At 46.8% G+C, this 8172-nt stretch overlaps 1 pseudogene; it reads left to right on the forward strand.

The window, feature by feature from the left end:
• The first annotated feature begins 255 nt into the window (after nucleotides 1-255).
• On the forward strand, nucleotides 256-7843 carry LOC133747715 (ras-related protein Rab-22A-like; annotated as a pseudogene).
• Nucleotides 7844-8172: the final 329 nt, after the last annotated feature.

Below are 8172 nucleotides of genomic sequence, written 5' to 3' on the forward strand. Positions count from 1 at the left end.
CCTCTCTCTGTCTGTAACTCTGACTCTCAAATAAATAGAGAAATGTTTAAAAAAGAAGGAGAAGAAGAAGGAGAAGAAGTCACACATCTTCTGAGCTTCCATAGCATTTTGGACATGGATTTGCCTTAACTTTCTTTCTAATAAATAATATCTGAAACAGCCGACCTAAGAAGGAAGGAGGTTTTTAGACTCATAGTTTTGGAGGCTCACAGGCCAAATCAGGCAGCCCCATTGGTCTGCTGGTGGATGGTGGAGATGTGTAAAGGAAGAATAACGACATGGTGAGTCAGGAAACTGGGATATGCTCATCATGTCTATGCGGTCTCCCTGTCTCCCCTTATGAAGTCACCACAATTTGATCACTGGGGTCCACCCCAGCAATCTAATCCCAACCGAACAGTTCCCAAAGGCTCTACCTTGAAATGCCATAATTGGATCCTGTTTCTACCCTGAATCCATTAACATAAGACTTTGTGGATCAAGACTAAAAAATGGGCTTTTAAAGAACACACAAACCAATCCCCAAGCCAAACAGGCTCTGTCAGCACTTTTCTCATCTCTTGTTCCTGTTTTCTCCTCTTGGCATGGACTGACCTCCTCAACACAACACATAACACTTACCTTTATGGCCACATCTGTGGCCCCAAGGCATCTAACGGGCACCTAAACATCTTGGTGAACAAGGGATGGCTGTCTTCTCCCATCTTCTCAAACTAATGAATCTGCTCACCACTCCTCCCCTTATGGACTGAGAACAACGCTGGTTATCAGACCATGTATTAAACTATATAATTAATACCAAAAGATGAAGTTATGAGAATGGTAGAAAAAGTGCTTTTATGGGACTGAGTACACAGCAAAAGAAAATTTGGATTGAGGGGCCGGTGCTGTGGCGTAGCAGAGTAAGCTGCCGCCTTCAGTGCCAGCATTTCATATGGGCATCTGTTCAAGACCCAGCTGCTCCACTTCCAGTCCAGCTCTCTGCTATGGCCTGGGAAAGCAGTGGAAGATGGCCCAAGTCCTTGGGCCCCTGCACCCATGTGGGAGAACCGGAAGAAACTCCTGGCTCCTGGCTTCAGATCGGTGCAGCTCTGGCTGTTGCGGCTGATTGGGGAGTGAAGCAGCGGATGGAGGACTTTCTCTCTCTCTCTCTCTCTCTCTCTCTCTCTCTCTCTGCCTCTCCCCTTCTCTCTATATGTAACTCTGGCTTTCAAATAAATAAATACATCTTTTTTAAAAAAAAGTTGGATTGCCGGCACTGCAGCTCAAAAGGCTAATCCTTCGCCTTGCGGCGCCGGCACACCAAGTTCTAGTCCCGGTCGGGACACTGGATTCTGTCCCGGTTACCCCTCTTCCAGGTCAGCTCTCTGCTGTGGCCAGGGAGTGTAGTGGAGGATGGCCCAAGTCCTTGGGCCCTGCACCCCATGGGAGACCAGGAGAAGCACCTGGCTCCTGGCTTCGGATCAGCGTGGTGCACCAGCCGCAGCGCGCCGGCCGTGGCGGCCATTGGAGGGTGAACCAACGGCAAAGGAAGACCTTTCTCCTCTCTATCTCTCTCTCACTGTCCACTCTGCCTGTCAAAAAAAAAAAAAAGTTGGATTGACAAGTACCTCTATAATCATGAGGGAATAGTTGCTTCTTTGCCAAGTTTTGAGAATGACACACAAACACACACAGCCTCTCTGAATATATAAGATGGGTTTACAATTCCTCTTAGTACTGCTGAAAACTGTGGGAAGAATCTAAAATGGGCACTACCCACACATAAGGTCGCATCCTGCCCATCAATTTATTTTGATCCCATGGAAGGCGTTGGGGAACAGTGCTCAAGAAATAGCTCTGTTAAAGAACATTTATATTATGTAAAAATGAACTCCAGTGGTATAAATCTCTTAACCTTACATAATAAGATTTCAAGAATAGTACTGTAATTTAAAAATAAAAAACTTTAATAATTTGAACACATAAATGATATCTGATATTTATAAGAAAAAGTTGAATTACAGAATAATAATTTGTCACCTTCAGATGCACTTGGGGGGAAGAAGTATGGCCAAGCCTAGACCGATGATGGTAGTAATGAATGGTCATAGTTATTTAACGAGTGTTCATTGAGGGCTTGTGATGTGCCAGGCATTGTCTGAGGTGCTAAGGCTGCAGCAGTGAGCAAACACATAGGACTAACGAGGAGGAGGACATTCGTGCATGCCTGGCTGGGAGTCCGGCCCTGAGCTCAGTGTCTGAGGATAGTGGCTCATTCGTTCCACCTGCAGCACAATGCTTGAGCCACCATAATTATCCCCATTTTACAGATGCTTCTGAGAGGCAACTCACTCGAGGTCACAAAGCCGAATAAAGTGGTAGAAGTTTCTCCCGAGGCTTGTTGGATTCCAGAATTAACACAGCAATGGAGTAGAAGTGGCTGCTGGAAATGTTTCATATGTGGGGAATTAAGTCAGTTTTAAACTTTCTTCCCTCTGTTTGCCTAAACACTCATTTTTACAGTTGATGTAAAGGTAAGATTTGGTACCGTTTATCAAAACTTCAACAAAATTTAAATTAGGGCCTGGTGTTGTGGCGTAGTAGTAAAAGCCATTGCCTGTGATGTTAGCATTCCATACAGGCGCCGGTTCATGTGTCAGCTGCTCCACTTCCAATCTAGTTCCCTGCTAATGGCCTGGGAAAGCAGAGGAAGGTGGTCCGAATGTTTGAGCCCCTGCCACCCACATGGGAGACCTGGATAAAACTCCTGGCTCTTTGCAACCATCTGGAGAGTGAACCAGTAGATGGAAGGTCTCTTTCTTTGTATCTCCCTAATTCTGTCTCTGTAACTCTGACTTTCAAATAAAGAAATAAATCTGTTTAAAAGAGCTAAATTAGTAGAGCCCAGTTTATGAGTTTTCATAACATTGTCAGTGACTTAAGCTCCTGAATCTACAGAATGATGTGTGACTCAGCCTATACCTAGGTAAACTGTTTTTTTTTTTTTTTTTACAAAACAAAACAAAAGACTTCTATCTTTTACTATCACAAATCCTTCATTTGGTTGTTTTTTTTTTTTTAGATTTATTTATTTATTTGAAAGGCAAATTTACAGAGAGGCAGAGAGAGAGAGAGAGAGAGAGAGAGAGGTCTTCCATCCTCTGCCTCTGGTTCACTCCCCAGATGGCTGCAACAGCCAGAGCTGGGCTGATCCAAAGCCAGGAGCCAGGAGCTTCTTCTGGGTCTCCCATATGGGTGCAGGGGCCCAAGGACTTGGGCCATCTTCTACTGCTTTCCCAGGCCATAGCAGAGAGCTGGATCAGAAGTGGAGCAGGTGGGACTCAAACCATTACCCATATGGGATGCTGGCGCTTTACTTCCTACGCCACAGCGGTGGCCCCTGCCTCTGCTTCTTAAAATGGCATAGCCATGTGAAGAAGGCTTTGGGTTTTAGTATTATTTTTTAAAGATTTATTTGAGAGGAAGAATTACAGAGATAGAGGGAGAGACAGATCTTCCATCTGCTGGTTCACTCCCCAAATGACCACAATGGCCAGAGCTGCGCTGATGCGAAGCCAGGAGCCGGGAGCTTCTTCTGGGTCTCTCACATGGATGCAGGGGCCCAAGGACTTGGCCATCTTCTATTGCTATGAAGAGGAGCAGCCGGGACTAGAAATGGTGCCCATATGGGATGCCGGCGCTTCAGGCCAGGGCGTTAACCCGCTGGCCCCCTAATTGTGTCTTTTTTTTTTTTTTTTTTTTTTGACAGGCAGAGTGGATAGTGAGAGAGAGAGACAGAGAGAAAAGTCTTCCTTTTTGCCATTGTTGCACCCTCCAATGGCCGCTGCGGCCGGCGCATCTCGCTAATCCGAAGGCAGCAGCCAGGTGCTTCTCCTGGTCTCCCATGCGGGTGCAGGGCCCAAGGACTTGGGCCATCCTCCACTGCCTTCCCGGGCCATAGCAGAGAGCTGGCCTGGAAGAGGGGCAACCAGGATAGAATCCAGCGCCCCGACCAGGACTAGAACCCAGTGTGCCGGTGCTGCAAGGCAGAGGATTAGCCTGTTAAGCCATGGCACCAGCCCTAATTGTGTCTTAAACACTGAGCTGTTACTATTGTCAGTGGAAATAAACAGGCTCTGTACAAAGGTCAACACAAAGTATCTTCAAAGGCAGAATATGGGGGTCCTAGGCCCAAGAGAGGTAAACCCAGTGACTTTTTAAAGAGATTTTATTTGAAAGGCAGTTCTATATATATATATATATAGAGAGAGAGAGATATCTATCTATATATCTATCTATATATATATATATATATAGAGAGAGAGAGAGAGAGAGAGAGAGAGATCTTGCATCTGCTGATTCACTCCCCAAATACCCACAACAGCCAGGACTGGGCCAGGCCGAAGCCAGGGGCCTGGAACTCCATCTCAGTTTCCCAGGTGGGTGGCAGGGGCCCAAGCACTTAAGCCGTCATCTGCAGCCTCCCAGGAGCATAAGCAGGGAGCTGAATCAGAAGCAGAGGTGCCAGGACACTAACAGCCACTCAAATATGGGATGCAGGCATTGCAAGCAGCACAATGTTGTACCACAAGGTACCCCCTACCCAGTGAGGAGATGAATTTCTCACAGGTTGGAGATTACTGTTTTTAAAGCAGGATTGGTTACAAACAACTTCAGAGACAGGGAGGCTACTGCCTCTGAAAGATGGCTCTTGATTAATTTAAGAAAGAAGTTTCTGGCAGTGTGTAATAACTCAGCCTGCAGCGCCGGCATCCCATATGGGCGCCGGTTTCTAGTGCCGGTTGCCCCTCTTCCAGTCCAGCTCTCTGCTGTGGCCAGGAGTGCAGTGGAGGATGGCCCAAGTGCTTGGGCCCTGCACCCGCATAGAAGACCAGGAAGTAGCACCTGGCTCCTGGCTTCAGATCAGCATAGCTCCGGCCGTAGTGGCCATTTGGGGAGTGAATCAACGGAAGGAAGACCTTTCTCTTCCGTCTCTCTCTCTCACTGTCTGTAACTCTACCTGTCAAATAAAAAGAAAGAAAGAAAGAAAGAAATTTAAAAAAAGAACAAAGGATCACACGAGGTTGTTTCAGCTGGCTGAGATGAGACACAGCCTCTGCACACATCGCCAAAGTCAAATTGACCTGCTGGGTGAGATTAACAGCGCTGCCCCGACACTCCTCAGACAGGTGTCAGTAGTGTTTCTCTTGAATGCTTTGCAGGCTTTTTAGGGACAGTTTGTTCTCTCTGTAGTATTAAAATAACAGGGGTATCTGGGTTTAAAGCCAGTATTCTGGTTTCTTTGGCATCAGTGAGTCATTAGCTTCACTTTAATTGTTGCAACATAAAAAATAGCTTACTGTCCTCATCAGTAAATGCAGTAAGCTGCCTTGCCCTCAATTATACAAATTCATTTATATTTCTGTCCCACACTATATCCAGTATTGTACATTCATGTCATCAGAGGAATTCTAAATCACTACTATGGATTATGTTTACTTTCATATTGGGTTGTGTAGCAAACTAAACGTTTAAAATATGATGAAGGGGTGGGCATTCGGCTTGCATCCTCCACTAGGGTACCTGAGTCAGATTCCCACTCTGGCTCCCGATTCCAGCTTCCTGCCAATGCAAACCTTGGAGGCACAAGTGATGGTTCAAGTAGTTGGGTCCCTGACACCCACATGGGAGACTTGGATGGAGTTCCCAGCTCCTAGCTTGGGCCAGGCCCTTCCCTGGCCATTGTGGACATTTGGAGAGTGAACCCACAGATGGGAGCTATCTGTTGGTCTTTCTCTGTCTCTTTTTCTCTGTCTCTTAAATAAATTTTTAAAAATATGATAAAGGGAAAACTCTCGTATAACTGCTTCTAACTAGACATCTAACTCTAAAGCTCCTGGCTGGTTTGGCCACTGGGCTATGGATCTGCCTGTTTGGTGTTTCCCAGACTCCTTGTGTCCCAAGCTAAACTCATCCTTTCCTCAAAGCGCCCTTAACCCTGTCCTGTGTATCAGTAACATCTCCATCCACCTGGTAAGCCAAGCTCAAACTTGAATGTCTTATCCCTCACTATTCTTCACTTCCTATATCCAATTAATTACCAAGTAATGTTTACAAACAGCTTTCAAACTGGCTTCCCAACATCCCACCCCACTGCTAGAATTGTCTTCTTAAAGCTCAGGTGTATGTTATTTGCTCAAAATCCTTGCACTATTTCTCCCACTTTCTTTCTTTTTTTTTTTTTTTTTTGACAGGCAGAGTGGATAGTGAGAAAGAGAGAGACAGAGAGAAAGGTCTTCTTTTTTGCCGTTGGTTCACCCTCCAATGGCCGCCGCGGCTGGCGCGCCTGCGACTGGCGCACCGCGCTGATCGATGGCAGGAGCCAGGTATTTCTCCTGATCTCCCATAGGGGTGCAGGACCCAAAGACTTGGGCCATCCTCCACTGCACTCCCTGGCCACAGCAGAGAGCTGGCCTGGAAGAGGGCAACCGGGACAGGATCGGTGCCCTGACCGGGACTAGAACCCGGTGTGCCGGCGCCGTAAGGCGGAGGATTAGCCTAGTGAGCCGCGGCGCCGGCCTCCATTTCTCCCACTTTCTACAGAATAACCCAAACTCCTTAGAGCAGTACACAAGACTTTCCACAATCTGGCTGAGCCCCTGACTGTCCCTTGTTTTGATTGTACCCAAGATGAACTGATGGAGGTGTCTGAATGATGACATAGGTGGGTAACAGGGAAAGTTTTATTACTCACAGTTCTCAGAAGAAAGGGGCATGCCACGCCACACAGGGCCAAATAAGAAGTGCCAGGGTCAGTAGGGGGGCAGAGGGAGTGAGGGAAAAGCAGGACCCAGTGCCCTTATCATGGTTTCTGTGGGAAACAATGGGTGGGGCAGGTTGACAATTCACTCAAATATAGTATTGAATCGTTTCAATATCATTGGGTTCTGTGCCAGAGGAGTGGCCTGCAATTGTCCTGTACTTGGCCTTGGGGGGATTTACTGCAGTGATTTAGGGCTGGGGAAATTTTGGCTTGCTATGTTTGTTAGATAAAGTGGTTGGAGATATGGACTTGGATTGGTTTATATGAAAAATATGTTCACAGGTTGATTGCTACGTCTATGAATTAGCTGACTCTGGAGGGACAATTACTGTCTGCTTCCCCAAAGCCTCAAGACAACATAAAATACAGAAAATAGACCCCGATTGGCAGCAGCCTCTGAGCTGGCATGGGAAGGGCCTAGCCTCTTCCTCCTCAAATTAGGGTAAGATCAGACTTGCATCCTAGGCTCCTGGGCCGTAGTGTCCAAGGAGCTCAGTGTCTGCTGGGGACACAGGTATGGTAAATCAAGTATTGTAAGGCAGTTTGTAGAAGATGATTTTTATCCAATCATCAACCCAACAACAGGGCATCATTTAGGACCAAGACTGCCTGGTACCAAAATGAGCTACACAAATTCCTAATCTGGAGTATAGCTGGATGAGAACAATTTTGTGCTGTAACCCTAATGTACTATTAAGAGTCATCTGCAGCTATATTCAGTCAATATCACAAGAGACATTTGCAACATTAAACAGTTGGGAGACCTCTAACAGCATTCATTGCTCACTAACATTGAAGTTGCAATGTAAGAAATACGAGTGATCATATCAATGTAAAAAAAAGCCATGGAGAGAGATGCTAAGGACTGTGCCAACTCCATTCATGCAATTTTTGTAGAGACCAGCTCACACAAAAAACTCAATCAACATAAATGAACTCTTTATAGAAATCAGTAAAAGAATTTCATCCACTGACGCCAACCCACCATCTGGTGGTAAAGCCTTCAGGCTCTGAAAACAGACTTCATAGCCACAGTGAAGCTGATGTTGACTGAGTCTTGGTCTCTCAGACTTGATGCTGAAGTGTCGAAAGTTAACAATTGGGTGGCGCGTGGCTTAACAGGCTATCCTCTCCGCCTTGCGGTGCCGGCACACCAGGTTCTAGTCCTGGTTGGGGCGTCGGGTTCTATCCGGTTGCCCCTCTTCCGGGCCAGCTCTCTGCTATGGCCCAGGAGTGCAGTGGAGGATGGCCCAAGTGCTTGGGCCCTGCACCCGCATGGGAGACCAGAAGCACCTGGCTCCTGGCTTCGGATCAGCGTGGTGCACTGGCCGCAGCGGCCATTGGAGGGTGAACCAACGGCAAAAAGG

The sequence above is a fragment of the Lepus europaeus genome, chromosome 19 (genome assembly GCF_033115175.1).
Source record: "Lepus europaeus isolate LE1 chromosome 19, mLepTim1.pri, whole genome shotgun sequence".
NCBI lineage: Eukaryota > Metazoa > Chordata > Mammalia > Lagomorpha > Leporidae > Lepus > Lepus europaeus.